Consider the following 18765-nt stretch of genomic DNA (forward strand, 5'->3'; position numbering starts at 1 on the left):
AATACTCATTTGTCATCGCGCATAAAAAAGAAAGATCCACAATGGAGACATTCAACCAGATCATTCATTTGAAATCTTTCAATTATGTCAATCGGTTGCTGAATTACAAGAGTATCTGTTTATTAAATTTTAACACTTTTTAAGGGGCTGTGGAACCGGCATGTTATTGTTTTGTTTTCAACACGCTAGCGTGTGAGTGAATAAAACAGCATATCGTCGTTTCTGTTCTCTCACGTACAACCTTGGTAACCGAAAGCTGTCAGACGGGCAACAGTTTCTGAATAATACACGCACTAGTGTAGTGTAAATATTTGTTGCTATCGAACGTATAAAGTTGCCGGTCCTCTGATAGTCTCGGGTTCTTATTAATATTTGTCAAATCAGTAGAACCATTAAATATGAAACGTCAGTGTAGTTGCAGTTCCTGTGGTAAACATCATAAACCGGAGATAATGTATTTACGTTACTGCACATATGTGTGAGTGAACGGATGTCAGAAGGAGACATTTACTTTATGACCTGATTCATAGTTCCAAACAAGCTTTTTTAGGCTTCAATTACCGATTATGCTGAATATGGACTACTGAAGTCTACTTGAACTAGATTATCAGCGACATCTTCACCCCAAAATAAGTTTCAATGGAATACTAATAACAGGTTCATCCGGTCACTTCCAAATTAATAAAAAAGTTTGATAATTTTCCTAAAATTAGTTGAATTGATTAGCGATGTTAGTTTATTATATAGTTTGAAGACATTATTCAAAAACAAATAACACGTGATTCGATAACTAAGATAACCTAGAAAGGGTAAGCATTGTTCCAATATACAGTATTACATTTCAGAATTTGTTTGTTTATTTTCGAAAAAGAGCTGAAGAGTTATGAAGAGTAATTTACACAACCTCAAAAAGCACTTATAAGTCAAGGTTAAGGTTTCATAGAAAATTAACAAACAAAACAATTACCGAACTAATAGTTGAAGTTCATTAAGCAGACAGTATGTGAGTAGAGGAAGAACGAAAAATAATCGAACTGGAAATATGATACAGATTTGGAAAAATATACCGCATCCCGACGGGATGCGGTATATTTTTCCAAATCTGTATCATATTTCCAGTTCGCTTATTTTTCGTTCTTCCTCTACTCACATACTGTCTGCTTAATGAACTTGCGTGTTAACGGGAAAAAGCCGTTGTTAAAAATAGAAATTCAGTTCGAAAAAATAATAGTTGAAGGTTCAGTCAAAAATGATTGAATCTGACAAAAAAACTCGGTGATTACAATGTTGTTTTCCTCGATTGCCGCACTTTTTTTTTCTAGAGTTTTCAACAAAACAACAACAAGTCGCGAACGAACAGTTTCGTGTTTTGTTCGTTTGATTAACGTCAGAATTTGGCTAATGCTCGGTAAAACTAACAAGTTGTTGCTCAGCAGATGTTATTAGACTAGACAGCATGTTTATTCTTAATTGATTCAATTACCAAACAATTGAAAACATCGCTCAGCTAACTCTAATAGAAAACTTTTTTTTTCTAATCCATCATTGAATTCGAAACAAAACAGTAAAACTAAAAAAAAATACTCGCAAATGGTAATAATTACTAGAACCAATCAATCGATTGTGATGTGTATCGAATCATCCGTAAATGGGAATTTGCCTTTCGGCTCTCAATAACTAAAATCTCGGTTTCTCACCCTGCAACCGCCTGTTCACGATTGCAACATTCCTAAATTTTTCATCGTACCTTTTGAAGATATTAGAGAATAAATATTATTTTTGTACTTTTTAAAAGTTTTTTTTTATTTTCAAAATTTTCTTACCAGTCCATATACTTTCTTATCAATGCTAAGAGGTAACAAACAGAACATATTAAGTCATCAACAACATAAAAATATGGAAATAAACTCCCTAACTTCTAATTCACACTTTGGGAAAAAGTACGGTTTAACAAAGTTTCTCAGATTTTCTTCAGATTCCTAAAAATCATTGTTAAAATTGATTCTCCGTTTTCAAGCTAGCTCTCGAATTCTTTCACTCTCCTAGCGTGAGGAGAGGAACTCTTGCAGTAATCGCCAATCAGATAAATGTACCTCCTGCTGATAAGCGCCAGACAAGAGGCAAATCTCGCGTGCCCCCAACCAATCCGCGGGCTCGCTCAAGGGGTTGATCGGACTTGATGTATACCTACCGGGCTAGGGCTCATTCTTGCTACCTCAGCTAGGCACTACGTATGTATGTATATGTGAATACATCGCCCAGCATTTGTTTACCGCAAGTTGCGGCTCGAACGGGAGGCTCGCTTGGTTCGCGTGCGGGACGCGACTGATTATATATAAAAGACTGGTTCTGCTGGGCTGGGACGAGGTTTCAATTGACGAAAAGAGTCGAGGTTGGGTCCTTGGCTGGAACCGTTTCGAATCCATTCTGCATCGGCTAGCGGCGAACGACGGTGGTCCCTACACTTGCGTGCGCGAATCACGAGAGGTGTTGCTCGGTTTGATCAGGTGTCTGGGAAAGTTTGTTATTTGATGCAGAGGTGTTTGATCAAGTGCTTTGTGAAGTAGACGAACGTTGAAGAAGAACTTATTGTGTAGTGCCTTCTTTGAGTTTCTTGTTTTCGGGAGAAAAATAATTTTAAGCCAAGGTGCGTATAAACAGGAAAGAGTGACTCAGCTTTATTTATTGTACATTTTTAGTTTTTTAAACATGAAGATATTCTGTGAAATCAATCAATGTAATTCAAAAAATGGAACAAGTAAAGTGTGCTAAGAAATAATAGAAGAATCGATTACCCAAAGCTAATCGATGCTGAAACATTTCCGGAAATATTTCTATTCTACTGAATTATTTCACGAGAGATGATAAATAGTTTCGTCCCGAATCAGAAGAAATCTTTTGACGATAAAAAGCAGTTCACATATCTTGCAATATAGTCAAACTTTTACGAATGATAATAAATCTTTTGGTGTGTTAGACTCATATTTATTATAAATTGCTCATAATAATCACATTGACGCAGACTATCTCTCTAAGGTTAACGGTTTCTGTATACAGTCAATATAACTGATATAAGGAGACGAAAAATATTTCGTTTTGCTTTTTCTCATCTTAAAACAAGCTTTTCACAAGCGTAAAACCAAAGAAGCACCATAATGACCGAGTTTAATGTGATAACAATGACTCTTTGTTGCGCGGTGGAAGTGTACAAGGTGGAATTATATCCTTAATTATTATTTGAACAAATGATACCTAAGCTGATTCATGTTATTGACTGCTTAATCTCGCATAGATCCGGTCAACATGCTCAATTTAACCTAAAAATGCCACCATAGTTAAGTGCAAAATGCTTCAAATTTTCTACTCGATGATAAAAGTTGCAAAGGTTTTCAGAAAGGTAGTTATTATTTTCCAATCTGACTGCGTTTGTAAAATTCGAATCAATTAATAACAAATTACTAATATTGAGATGTTCCATTTAATACCGCAGGAGTAATTCCATTTTACTAAGACGCTCAAAAAGAAATTCATTTGAAAATCGAGGATGTTGCTTTACAGTGACTAAACAGCCTTGAAAGTTATTAGTTTCCTACTCAAAGTGTAGTATTTTTCTCACCGGTATTGTTAATAGATAGAGATAAAGTTTGGTTAATATCTACGGATCGAACGGAAAATGATTTTATTGTTTGATCTTATACACCGGTAGTTACAAGCAATAATTTTAATTTGTTTTCATGTTTCTTAAAATAATAGGGGTATTTTTCAAGACGCGATCGCACGTCGGTATTTTTTTATTCCATCAAAACAGATATTAGACGGAATTGTAACGCTAGTATTTCTTGCAATTTTATCCTACAGTTCTTTACTAAATGCTGAAACGTTGAAGCGATATGAAAATTCTTTTATCAGCGCCTCCACTCCATACTTATTCGAATCAGAAAAACTTTCGTTCCTAGCTTTACTGATGACACGAGATGATTACAGTTCTCTTATTGCTCTCCGCACTCTCTGCACATGCAAGCAAACTAGACATAACGGTCATAAACATACGCTTTATACCGGCACACGCACAGATATTATTAGCGACCAAATGGCTCCGGACATGTTCAGCAATGCTGTGCTAGCCAGCGGACTGGTCCATTTGCTGCCAAATGCTGCGATCGAATGAGTTGCCTGCCCAGCTACTGCTTTGCTGGCTTAAAATAAAAGAAAAAACCTAAATTAATCCACCTAGCGGTCAGACCCAGCCTTTCTCATTCAAACTTTTATTTGCTTAAATAGATTTACATGAACGCTTCAATCCAATAAATCTATATTCACTCTTTAGGTTCCAAAATATTGATGTTATAATCTATACATGTAAATATGCAGTCCGGTCTGTTTGTCTGTCTGTCTGATCCATATAGGCTCGAAAACTACCGAGCCGATCGACGTGAAAATTTGTATGTAGGGGTGTTTGGTGCCGATAAAGGTTCCTATGATAGTTCGAGACCCCTCCCTTTTCTGGAAGGAAGGGGTTCCATACAAATGAAACACAAATTTCTGCACATCTCGAGAACTAATCAACTAAATGGAACCAAATTTGGCAGGTAAATGTTTTTAGTGGTTAAAAATATGTCCATGAAGGTTCGACACCCCTCCCTCTTCTGGAAGGGAGGGGTTTCATACATATGATACACAAATTTCTGCACATCTCCATATTTGGCAGGGTAATGTTTTTAGTGGTAACAAATTTGTTCCATAATCGACCTCAGGCAACATTTTGGATTGCAAGATGGCAAATTCTGGTTTCTGGAAAACAGCCAGAAATGGCCGATTTCCACCAAATATAATAATATCCGGATCTAGAATGCTGCACAGGAGCTAAAATCGATCGAAATTGTCTTCAAATGCCATTATGAAATCCAAAATGGCGACTTCCGGTTTCGGAAAAACAGCGGCAAACGACCAAATACCACCCAATATGGGTATTTCCGGAACCGTAATGATGCACTGGAGCCACAAATCGCCTTCAGACAACATTACGAATTGTAACGAAAAGAAAGATGCACAGAAGCTAAAAATTGATTACAGACACAATCTTGAATTTCTAGATGGTGACTTCCGGTGTCTGGCAAACAGCCGGAAACGACTAAATACCATTCAATATGAATGTTTTCGGAACCAGAATTACGCCCAGATGACAGAAATTGATTTCACAGGCAATTTTAAAGTCCAAAATGATGACTTTCGGTTTCTGAAAAACAGCCCAAAGTGACCAAATAACACCCAATATGAGTATCTCTGGAGCCAGAATGTTGCAAGAAGCCAAAAATTGACCTCAGACACCATTATGAAATGTAGGATGGCAACTTCTGGTTTCTGGAAAACAAACAAAAATGGCCGATTTCCGTCTAACATGAATATCTCTGGATCTAGAATGATACACAGCAGCTGAAATCGACCACAAACCCCATTTTGGATTCTAGGTTGGCGACTTTCAGCTCCTGGGAAACAGCCTAAAACTTTCTTCAACCAGAATGACGCTCAGAGGCCAGAAATTATCTTAAATACCATTTTGAAATCCAAAATGGCGACTTCCGGTTTATGAAAAACAGCCTAAAATAACCAAATACCATCCAATATGAGTATCTCTGGAACCATAATGATGCAATGAGCTAACAATTGACCTCAGGCACCATTTTGAATTGCTAAATGGCAACTTCTAGGAAACAGTCGAAAATGACCGAATAATATTCAATATGGATATTTCCGTAATCGAGATGATGCATAGAAACCAAACATTGACCCTGGAAACCATTTTGATTTTAAAAACGACCACTTTTAGTTTCTGGAAAACAACCAAAATAACTAAATACCTCCCAATATGGGTATTTCCGGTGTTAGATTGATGCCAGAAAATCTGCTGAAAATGACCGAATACCACCCAATATGAATATATTCAGAATTGAGGCGATGTACAGTAGCCAAAAGTCGAAGATGTTGTCATTTCGATAAAACCAATCATTTTGAACGATTTTTTATTTGACTTTGATCATATCCTATGGCCGATTCGTCGTGCATTTGCAGACTTTAAACCCATCGCAAGGAATCAATGAATTTGGAACGTTCAAATAGTACGATACCACATTTAAATTATATTTAGGCCACATATATCGATCAAAGCAGGTATAGTTTTAAATAGTCTTTGAATTTCTTTTCTTTCCATAACTTCTGAGCCACATATCAAATTATCATGAAGTTTGTTATTTGTAAGTTTAAGAAATGACTCGTTCGTGTGACACTAGTTATGTTCAAATAAGTCATGTAATCTTTGAGATAATAGACTTTCGTTGTTTTATTAACAATTTAACACATAACGGTTACTTAAGTTCGATTATAATCAAATGAGATGGGAACGTGTAGGGCAGCCAAACTTTGAAACCACGTGTTCAATCATAATTCATCAGTTAACCCTTAACTAGCCCGCTCATCTGATAATAATATTAATCAAATCGGTTATGTAGTTTCTGAGATAATGATGTTTCGTGATTTTCACATTTCGGTACATTACAAACGAAGTTACAGTCCGATTACAGTAAAATTCAATAGGGTATTATGAGGCAGCTAGACTTTGAATTTAACACTAATATTGTGGAAATCGGGTCAGCCATCTCTGAGAAAAGTGAGTGAGTCGAAGTAGTCTCCGGAATATGTTCCTTTTCATAGCTGGATTTCACATTTTTAATCATAACAGGCAAAGTAATAGTCCGATTGCAAAACAAATCAATAGGGTCTTATGGGGCAACTATACCTTCCATTTGACACTGATTCCATGAAAATCGGTTCAGCCATCTCTGAGAAACATGAGTGAGATTAAACAGTCTTCAAAACACGTTTCTTTACATAACTTTTGAACCACAAGTTCAATCTTGATGAAATTCAAAAGTTAAAGGTTTTTCAGGTAGTCCGTTCATTTGAAACCAATTTTGTCCAAATCGGTTGTGTAGTTTTCGAGATAATGATGTTTCATGATTTTTACATTTTGATACATAACCTCCTAATTAAAAATCCGATTACAATGAAATTTAATAGGGTCTTATGGGAAAATTAGACCTTTCATTTGCAATTAATTTCATGAAAATCGGTCCAGCCATCTCTGAGAAAAGTGAGTGAGAATAAAAATCTGCACATACACACACACACATACACACACACACACACACACACATACACACACACACACATACAGAAAATTCTCAGCTCGTCAAGCTGAGTCGAGTGATATATGCCATTCGGCTCTTTGGAGCACTTTTATACTTTCGGTTTTGCAAGTGATTGCTATACCTTTCTAGGAGAAAGGCAATAATAGTTATTTTATGATGAAATTCGACGAAAATTTCGTTCAATTTCGGGAATTTCGAAATTTTGCACAGCCTCAATTTGGACTTAACGTTTTTGATTTATTTTTAAATAAACTGCTTACTTAACCTACTATGTACAACCTTAATTCTAAAACTCGCAAATGACCGCAACTCTCGTAATATTTAAAACAGTATTGCTCGAAGTTTACTGCCAAGGTATCCAGGTTTGCGAGCTCGTCCGTTGCGTAGATGATTTGTTTGTCGACAGCCATTCGATTCCTCAGGCACAGTTTGGAGGTTCTGTTCGATATAACTAGTACTACTTTTAAATCTTGAATAAGTTCAAATCAAAGACTGTCTATACGATACCATCGAAGACCAAAACAGGAAGGTTGTGGGCAAAGCCACGACCGCAAGGTTGAAGTAGAATACTTTTACAAGAAAGATAACCCGGCTGCTTGCGTGTCAGTCATTTTTTCTAGTGAATAAACGTTGACTAATCAGATCATTCGAATTCTGCGCTTCAACAAGGATTGACCATTTTCAATAATATAGTAAGTTGCTTGTCATGGTTGGGGCTTGTTTTAAAATTTTGATTGTGCAAAAAATGGATTATTATGCAGAAAATGAAAGTTTCGGCTGTCGTGTTCATAACTGAATGAAAAGATAATTCAGTACATTCTGAGACACAGAAATAGAGTAAAATTTATAACTTTTACAAATTTAAAAATGCGAATTAACTCATTAGAAAATATTAACTCTTCAATCAAGTTTTCATTTCTTCCTGAAAAGGACAATTTGTTGTTCAATTTAGTATCGGATAAGATGCCGATTACATCTTTGCGTTATCACTGTCAGTGCTAACAAAGTTTTCGTTGTGATAATAATAATAATATAACAGTGAAAAGCTGATATAACACTCAAAACTATACGGCTCACGTGTTGTCAAAATGAGTCAACTTTTCATTGAATGCATTTACTATTGCCCACTATCGCACAGAGACTGCATTTCACTAAAGTGCCTCACTGCATCAGCCGCTATCGATGCTGAGATCCGCTGCACTTTCCATTGCTACGCCACAGGTGTGGCCGCTTTCCACCATCGCTGATATCCACTGCACTGCTAGTGCTGCTGCTAAGGGAGCAGCGTTGCCAGGTCATTTATTTTAAATCTTGAAAAGGCAAAAAAAAAATCTGGAAGTCATTTCGTGGGGTGAAAGGTAAATTCTTCGGATAAAAGTCTTGGGGTACGTAAAATTTGAGGTGACAAAATTGCAAAATTTCGCGCCAAATTTGAAGTGATGACCTTTTTGCGGAACAGAGAAAATAAAATCTGGATAAAATCTGGATCATTCATGAAAAATCTGGATAATTGGACATCAAATCTGTCTACCTTGATACATGTTCAAAAATCTGGATAATCCAGCTAAATCTGGATACCTGGCAACGCTGTAAGGGAGGACGACTGCTGTTGTCGCTGTCTAGAACTATTATGAGCGGCTTCGGCTGAAACAGGCTCTTATATAGGCCAAATAGCATGTTTTAAATTGCAAGGTATATGATTCTGTCGACCGTGCTTGGGAAGCAATCATATAACGACCAATCAGAGGTTGAATTTTTCGCTTTGACAAGGGTTGATTATTTTCAATAGTACAATAGTGTGAATAATAAAATTACAATTATCTTCTTTTGGGAAGAATCTTAGAAGATTTTCCAATCTATTGCTGTAAGAACGAAGGAAATCCATCGAATACTAACCGATTTATTAGCATTTGAAATTGGACATATTTTTCACTTTTTTCGGTTTTAGATTTTCATTTCACATCGCTATGTAGCCGAACTTCCTGAGAGAAGTATTCTACTTCAAAAAATAAAAAGAGGGTACAGATGGGAAGATTATATTTGTTCACTGTTTTAGCTACCATGTGAGCTAGCCTAAAGATCAAATGATTGTCCAGAGTGAGTCCAAGGTAAACCACCTCGTTAGACCACTCAATGAGGGAGCGACCGTCAGCAGACACAAGTCTGAGCGATCTTCAAGGTAGGAACAAAACGTCCTGGGTTTTAGCCGCATTGATCACATATTTTTCCGTGTACATGATCGCAGTTTCTTGCGCAAATTTGGATAATACACTACCTCCAGAAAGAGGTGGGATGTTCAAGGTGTAGAAGTTGTAAAGGAGTGGGCTCAAGATGCTACCTTGAGGCACTCTTGCGTCAATCGGTGAATGAGAGCAGGCGGCTCTGGATTGACTTTTGAAATAGCTTGAAGAAGGCAGAGAGTAGGCTGATTTCGCTTTAGCTCTTGGGAACAGAACGATCTTTTATAAAATTATACGAGAATCATAAACTTGGTAGTTTTAGCTTATTTGACTGAAACAGAAACTTTTGTTTAATAATTCTATTGGCATTTTACTATTTGTCGAAATTCATGGTAAATTTTATAATAATCAAAACACAGAAATATACTAGAATGCTGACACTTCATTAATTTGTTCTCGGCATTGCGTTCTGATCTGAAAAAAAAAACAATTCAAGCAATTGATGAGTGTTGTGGAGCATAGGATTCATCCATGCGGAACATAGGCTCAATTTCTTCGAATGAGTCCAATTGCCAGTTAGTAGAGTGCCTGGTAAGGGTCGTCCGAAGCGCTCGCAACAGTATTTTTTTCGGATTCGCAAGGCATAAAATCCGTCGACTAGCTTGAGCATGATAAAGACAATCCAAAAACAATATTATAGTCAGAATTATGGCGGAACGACGGCAAAATGAAAAAGTGCTCTCCCACCAAGACGACGCTCCCGCTCATTTGGCTCAGGTTATGACTGATAATTTGAAGAAATTGCATTATGAGCTGGTTCCCCACCCTCAGTTTTCGTCAGATTCAGTTCCGAATGATTATTTCCTTCTTTTCCTGTTAAAAATCCTGCCTCTTAGGAAAGCGATTCCACTCGAATGAAAAGGTGAGTTAGAAAACTAACGACTTTTTGAACGACTTGACATGCAGCAATACAAAACTTGTCTCGAAATGTTAGAGGACTCTATTTTTTTTTGTTCATTTAATTATGGTGACTAACGTGTGTCATTAGTTAATTTTAGATGACTCTAGATGGAGACTTTATCGAAAAATATAACATTCTTTAAGTAAAAAAGTAATTTTTCTCATGAGAAGGAAAAATACTTGCCAGTAAACGCAATGAATCACGAAAATCTGTTTTTTTTTCTCTGTGTGGACTCATCACTGCGACCAGAGACATTTTGATCTATTGTGATATTGCCCAGGTGTTTTCTGTACTCCGCACTTCATATTATTGGCAGTATCACTATTGAAGTGAATGATACGCTTTTTTTAATTCATATCCGTGCTTGTGTGTGAGAGTTTACCCTTTCATTTCAAGCTTACTGCTCTACTATACCGAGCCCCTTTCTATCCTACCAATATTGCCAAATTACAATTGTCTGAACTGAGGCTACACCTAACGTTCCTCTCTGGCCAGGTTTATTTTAAGAGGGACTTATTATATTAAGAGGAAAGAGTCTTATCGAAACCTCGTTCCTCGTGCCAATATCGCCAATTACAATTCCCTGTAGAGGGTAAATATTTCTGAAATCAGTTTTATTATAAGAAGGACTTATTTTGTCAAGAGATCGAACCTCGTTCCGCCTACCAACACCGCGTCACAATCACAATTCCCTGAAGAGGCACTCAATGCTTCACCTCTGGTCAGGTTTATTATAAGTAGGACTTATATTTTTGTCAAGAGGAAGGAGTCGTATCGAAACCTCGTTCCTCCAGTCGTTCCCTGAAGAGATATTATACGTTACTCAGAACAGTTTTATTATAAGAGGGACTTTTTGTTAGGATGAAATTCAGCAAAGGTACTATAGAATTCAGCTTGAAGGAAGGGTATGTAGTAGAGAGCCTGAGAATGAACCCATGTTAAAGTCTTTTGACAACCAAATGGCCTGATTCTACTAAGACTCGAACCCACGACCACTCGCTTATCAAAGCGGACTTGCATCCCCTCAGTGTTAACAATTAAACGGCGGAAATCGTTTCATATTTTCCGTTGTGACGACACTCTAGACATACATGTTTAATGCAGGGTAAACAGGAAAGAAAAAATCTCCTTGATCAAAAAATGAACTTTGTTTTCAGCCTGCAGCATTTTGTATTCTGTAACAGCTCATATTTACTATTTTTCGCATCTTTACATATTTCATTATTTTCTGAGTTGGGGCTCTGATGATAAAAAAAAATGTTTGTTACCTTTATTTCTAACTATTTTTATATTTTATTGTGACGAGAGCGTGATGTCAACACTGATCGCAGACAGTTTTCATTCATGACAACTGATTTGAGGAAAAAATCCGAACCTGAGAGCGGGCTTGTCGTTTTTCCTCAGAGAACCACTAGCGTATAGGAAAAGAGCAAATGAATGAGGTAACTTACCATTGGAGAAAGTGCCGGCTGATGTATCTACAACTGATGCTGCCCGCTTCCACACAAAGACAGCTGGCCTTGCCACTATCGCTTCTGATTCCAGCTGCCACTCCTCTGCTATCCGCTGCCACTGCTGATGCTAAGTAACGACTGTCGTAGTCGCTGTCGAGAAATAATATGACTAGTTTGGGCTGAATCAGGCTCTTAGAAAGGCAAAATAACACCTTTTCGATTTACTAGGTCTATAATTCCGTCGATCGTGCTTGGAAAAGTAAGCATTAAGCGAACAATCAGCATTAACATTTAAAATTGGACAATTTTTTTGCTTAATCCATTTTGAAAGTTTCATTTGACATCTCTATGGAAAGTAGATTACGTTTGCTTTGAGCATGAGCATGAGCATGAGCATGATTGACCGCCCGCGGTTGCTACTCCGTTATTGCCAGATCAGCTGTAATATTTTTTTTTTTAGTATATTTCTTGCCAAACGGTCCGCGATGTAGCCTTTGCTACTCGTAGCCATCAGCTATTTATCAATCCCGAGTACTTCCGAAGAAACGACTGCACGTCGGCCGACGCGATTCTTTAGAGGGTATACATTGTGTTTTCGTTAATCGCGATATTTATCGACCGGACGAAATCTTCGGTTAAACAGTCACAGTGAGACATGAACAAGTATCTGGGTATAGCCCTCGAAATCACTATATTCTAAAAACGTTCATATAAGTAAAATGCTCCCGAGCCGGAAACGCAGTTTACATCGAAGCACTATGCACGACCGCTCTATTCCCTCCTACCGACGCAGAAACTCGGGGACACGACTTTTCACGCCGATTCTATCTTAGTTGTCGATGCGAATGTTGCCTATTAAATAAAAAAAAAAATGGCAAAGTTTCATGCATGCAAAGCCTTAATAATTTAAAAATGCAAATTTCCATATTGACCAATACATGGTCTTAAGTTTGTTAACAAAATGCCGACCTAGTCATGTTTGGAACATTGTATACAAAACATATACAGCCCAAAAGCTAGAAAAATCGGAAAAGTGCAGCATAAGATTTCATGTATTATCACTGCACCATACTCCCAGCTTCCATAAACCACACCATTGCTCTCGAGGTGAGAACATGTTTGCTAATAAAACCCTACTTGAAGCCTGACCGTGCAAAACCGTGGTAGATGACGGATTCAAAGTATACTATGCGTCATATTGGCTCATTACTAAGTTGAGCTACCCATTACCTTATAATGGGTGTGATACTGTTGGAAAGATAGAAAAATGGCAAAGCTTGGTGCATCTAAAACATTAAGTGCAAACATCAGGTGTAGATGTACATACTAATCAAAAGTCTTGAAATTATTGACAGGACGAAACCAATCATGATTATTTCAGGCTGACTAAATAATCCTCGAAAGTCAAACTCGACTCCATTGAATTTTCTATTACCTGTCATGCGAGAGTCAGTGCGTTTAAAAATTCATGGTACACGACACATCAGTAAATACAACTTAATTAATCTATTCTACCATAATTTCTAATAAACAACACTATTACACAAAACCACACGAAAAAAGTCTCCAGAAAAACATCTTAATTGCACTCTGTTTTCTATTTGGACAATCGAAACTGTAACAGTTAAACATTCATAACGGCCACAATCAAAACGGCACGCTACGTCGTTCCTCAAACTGGCAACTACGTGGTATCCGGTGGATCATCACATGATGTAAACCATATTCGAACGCGGCCCAATTAGGAAAAAAAAAATAAAATTCCAAAAGCGAATCGTGTATGTCGTATCGAGCCCGTTGATAAGTTAACCTACCTTTTACTTGTGGGAGAATAAAGTAAAACATTTCAAGACTCATCGCGCAAACAAAAAAAAAACCCTACTCGCAGCCGAAAAGCTACCACACCTCGTGCACCCAACAGATCACACATTCACGCTTCTGCCAAAGTCCAAAGCCCGCTAAAAACCACTACACACATAGCCTTACATTCATGAAATGTTTGATACAAAAAACATATACTCATCTGTTTTAGTTTGGTTATGCCTATGCCAGCGAAACAAACGCCGACTAGCACAGCGCAACGCTATTCTCTCCGCTCTCCAGGAAGTGCCGTTCTCTTCGTTCACACCACCATATGCACTCCATTATCGCACGTTAATAATGAACCGCTTGTTAGCGCGACGCACGAAGTAGGCACTCACACTCACGCAACCTAACTGGCCTAACAATTTTTTATTTGATTTCGTGGATAAATTATAACTTCCACGCATAGAACACTGTGTTTTTCACAAAACCTCCACTTTTCTCACTTAAACAAAGCATCACAGATCACAACTGTACACTTTTTAGCATGTTTGGCCCCTCATTTCACTTACAAATCAATAACTTTAACGAATTGCTTTCGGGGCACGTATTATCGGTTAGTCGTGTTGCCAGCTCCTCTATCAATGATAGGAAATGATTGCTACAAAAAAACTAAAGTCACTAGTCGCACCTGCTAAGGTTGGGGATAAGACCTATGATGATCTGGTAAAGGTGTTGAAAGAGCACTATAGCCAGAAAATTCTGACATCTCTATGGAAAGTAGATTACGTTTGCTTTGAAAACTCAAACTCAAGTTGTCTCTGTTGTATGATTCACCACTCTTGTTTCGCTCAGTTGTGGTGTAAGCAGTGAGTTAGTAAGTGAGTTAATTTTGTTTGCGAGCAGCAGAAACACCGCACAAAGCAGAAGAGAGAAGCGTGGTGCAGAACATTACTAAATTCAGCGCTCACACCGGTGAAGAAGTACATATTTGTATTCAGTCAATTTTCAACTGATTTCTTCGTTCTTGCAGCAGCCAATAGAAAAATTTATCCGCCCAAATGCAAAAAAAATTAAGGGGGAGCTGTGCAATGCAATGACAGCCGAATCAGTTGAAAACTTGCTGTCTATGATAGCAGTCTTTTCCAGAAGCTTGCTTATAGGTCTACTTATGTTTCATCTCTATTCTCAATCAAAAAGGTGAAACTTCAAAAATCATGTTTAAATAGAACATGTTTTGAACCGAAGTACGCACATTTTTGTCTGAATCGAAATCCGTACAGATATAGAAGTACAAAAATGAACATCATTTTGACGAATGACCAATATATGGTTAAATCTTCGTTAAAGAAATGAATAAATAAACAAATGAACATCATTTAGTTTTTAAATCAACTTTAAATATTCGAAAGAAAGTATTTCTAGAGTGAATAAAACAAATTGAAATAAAAACATAAAATTTCTCTTGACTATTAGCTATGACGCGCCATTTGTTGAACATGACTGCCAAAGCTAATGGTTTATTGACGTAGAATGAATTACTAAAGTCGCAACAGGGAGTTACCCTGTACACACTTAAAATTGGGCGGCGAAACCCTTACAGGGCGGTAATGTACCTCAATTGAATTTTCAGCTTTCTGCTAGTGCATGAGCATGAGCATGATTGACTGTCCGCGGTTGCTATTCCGTTATTGCCAGATCAGCTGTAATTACATAGAGAACCAACGGATGATGCTTGGGACAAACATGAATTTTCAGCTTTCTGCTAGATCGCTAAAAAAGGAAAATAAACAAAAAACTTATCAGTTTATTGCTCCTTCTTTGGTGGTGGCTCCTATTTTGGTGATAAATTCCGTATGGAGACGGCCGGTGCTTCTTACAAACTGCTCTGGCAGCTAGCAGCATCCACCAGCAGCTGCAACGATGGTCTTCGGCGGAATGGTGTCTTCTCTGTTCTTGGCACTTAGCCGGGGGTAGCCGGATTGGCAAAGGGTTTCTTTGCTCTCTCTCTAGCCGGCGAGCAAACACCAAAACTTGTAGCACTTGACGCGTGCCAGCTGCACAACCTTCGTTGGACTAAAGCAATTAAAACAATAACAAAATAACAAATAACAAAATAACAAATCATAAACATGACAACGTGGTCCCCGTGGCTCTGTGGTTAGCGATGTCGGTCGGCTAGCTCTCTCACACGGTTGTGATATCGGGTTCGATTCCCGATCGAGTCGAGGATCTTTTCGAGCTGGAAATTTTCTCGACTCAGCACTGGGGCACGGTATATCGTTGTACTTATCCTACACATACAAAATGTGCCAAAAACAATATCGATAACGAATTCTCTCAACTAATCTCTAGTTGATCGAGACCGCTATAAGCCCCAAGGCTAAGCGTGCGATATTGTTAAACATGACAAAAAATTATTAAACCTAACTAACGCGACAATATCGTTCGCAAACGAAAAACAAAACAAACGAATTAAAACTAATTTACATGAACGATATTCATGTTGCACAGTTATTTTTACATATATATTAGGCTGTCCCAAAAAAATCGATGTTGAAAAAGTTAGGGTGCTCAGCCCTAAATTGAAAGATAATGTTATTTATAGCATTTTTGTAGAACATTTCGACTTTCTAAAAGGTCGTTTTCAGGTTGCCCAAACGTGATTTATGAAAAAATGACTTTTTCAAGCTTCAAAACCACTGTTTTGGACTCAATTTTTTAAATCTGTTCAATTCCTAAATTTTTCCATATATTTTTTTATTTTTGTGGGGTTGTTTTTAAATATTTTGCATGGTTTGGTTCAGCATCGCATTCAATTATTTGACTCACAAAATAGTGAATTTTCTTTATAATTTTCAAAACACGTATGAAATTTTTTTTTGATCAAAAACTGAAATTTTTAATGCAAAGCGGAATTCAAGACGGAAATTTACATGGAAAAAGATCCTTGATATCTTATCGGGGGGCTGAGATATCGGCGTTTTTACATGTGATGGAAAACTATGCATTTTCCCAAAAATGCCACTGAAGCTCAATATCTCCATTACACAGTGTTTTATTTTGCCGTTTGTGCGTATAATTTTCTAAATAGTGATTCAAATGTTGATTATAGTCATGAGGTATGTTCGGAGAAGTTTCAGGATATTCAAAAATGCATCTTTTAATGTAGAATGAAAGGTGATTAATCCACATATATGTGAGATAAAATATGTACTTTTTAATTAATAGACGCAAGGTGTCTTCGACAAAGTTTCAGGTTATCTTAAAACAAGAAACTTTACCGAATACATCATGTTTCTATCTCTTACATATTACGAGCAACATTGAGTTTTTTATTAGAAGGTACCAATAATCACAATTTTCGTTCTAACTTTTTTCGCAGATTTTTCCAAATTTTGAAACCTTCTACTAAGTTATCAGCCATCCAAAAATGCATTTGTTTCCTGAACATTGTTATTTTTTTTTCTCCCAAAATAAAACAGTTATTTAACATATTTGTTAAAATGCATAGTTTTCCATCACATAGAAAAAAGCCAATATCTCAGCTCCCCGATAAGATATCAAGTATCTTTTTTCATGTATATTTTCGTGGTAAATCCCGCTTTGCAATGAAAATTTCAGTTCTTGCTCAAAAATTTGTTTCATTTGTGTTTTGAAGGGTTTTATCTAAAAATTATTAGAAAAGTTATTTTTTTTGTGATGTTTAATAGGCTCTGGGAGTCAAAAAACTGAATACAATGCTGAACCAAACCAGGCAAAACATTCAAAAATAACCCAACAAAAAAAATGTACGAAAAAATGTAGGAATCGGACAGAATTGAAAAAAGTGCAAATAGTGGGCTTGTAGCTTAAAAAAGTCATTTTTTCATAAATCACGTTTGGGCAACCTGAAAACAATTTTTTAGAAAGTCGAAATGTTCTACAAAAATGTTATGAATGACATTATCTTTCAATTTAAGGCTGAGCACCTTGACTTTTTCAACATCGATTTTTTTGGGACACCCTGATATACACGCTCTTGCAGCGGAACGCAAAATCAGGGAAATTTTCAATTCGATGCTGAAATTGTAACCGCACAAGTTAGAAAGTGAATATGAGGTTTTCAAAAATTTATATTAGATTATCTATCAGGTTTCTACTTAATGCAAGTGAACGGGGGTTTACAAAATGAAAATCAAAAAATTTAAATGTCTTAAGCTTCTGTCGCCCTGAAGGATTCATTTATGTATGTCTTATTCAAAATAGAAAACTAGTCGAGTACCTATTTATCTTTGTTTTCTTCCATAATAAGCTGAAAACATGAGAGAACGTTCAATAATAACTATACCTATGCATGATACACATGCTTTACGGATTTCGATTCAAGCGATTGACCAGGTTCAAAAGCCGTACGGTTTTTGATGTTTTTGATAAATAAATATGATTTAACAGACAATATACAGCTGAAAAATGTTATAGACTTACCTTTTCAATCGATTACAAAAGGTTCACCGAGTAAAATACTTATATTCCACTTAAGAACGTTGCTATCTGAAGACCGTTTCCTCAGCAAATTCTCTAACGACGCGACGAAATGACAACTGGAACCGAGACACGATTGATTTTCCATTTTTAATATTTTTATTTCATGGCCTACTGGCACATAGTTCTCTTAACCAGAAAGGCGTCAGTCGAGCAAGCATGTATATGTAACTATCATATGGGTTTCCATAAAAGGAATAAAACTGAAGAAAAACAATGAAAGTGTACGGATTTTGATGATACTGTACGGATTCTGATAATATAAGTGCTCATTAGAACTATGAATCATTAAGCAAGAGTTATATTTGTTATTACAACAAGTTCAAGTGTTGATTTTCCTCTTTTAATTTAGCGCTAGCATTGTAACTTGCAATCAAACTATTAAAATTGGTTAAGTAGTTCTTTGAGAACCTTGCGGTCGTGTCTTTGCACACATCCCTTGTTTTTTGATAGATACTAGTGTTCCGCAAAGTTCAGAGCTTCGAAGTCTGTTTTAAGGTTCCTGCTTCAAAAGAAACCTATAGTAGACTGAGAAGACCCTATTTCATGGAATAATAAACTGATTTAGTTCGAAAATATGAACAAATACCCAACTCGAATACATTTAAAGTGATATTTCATATGAACAACATACTGTT

The 18765-nt window shown here is 36.8% G+C and overlaps 1 protein-coding gene across 2 annotated transcripts in view; it reads left to right on the forward strand.

Moving 5' to 3' along the window:
• Positions 1-18765, forward strand: part of LOC129717947 (sodium-coupled monocarboxylate transporter 1) — a 69201-nt gene that overhangs the window by 34109 nt on the left and 16327 nt on the right. The window contains exon 1 of one of the 2 annotated variants that reach the window (XM_055668250.1): positions 2384-2647. The exons of the other annotated variant lie outside the window; for it this stretch is intronic. The gene's annotated coding sequence lies outside the window, so the exon portion shown is untranslated. Of the gene's footprint in view, positions 1-2383; positions 2648-18765 lie in introns of those variants that run through there. 2 annotated transcript variants of the gene reach the window in all.

Source organism: Wyeomyia smithii, chromosome 1 (assembly GCF_029784165.1).
Source record: "Wyeomyia smithii strain HCP4-BCI-WySm-NY-G18 chromosome 1, ASM2978416v1, whole genome shotgun sequence".
NCBI classification, from domain to species: Eukaryota; Metazoa; Arthropoda; class Insecta; order Diptera; family Culicidae; genus Wyeomyia; species Wyeomyia smithii.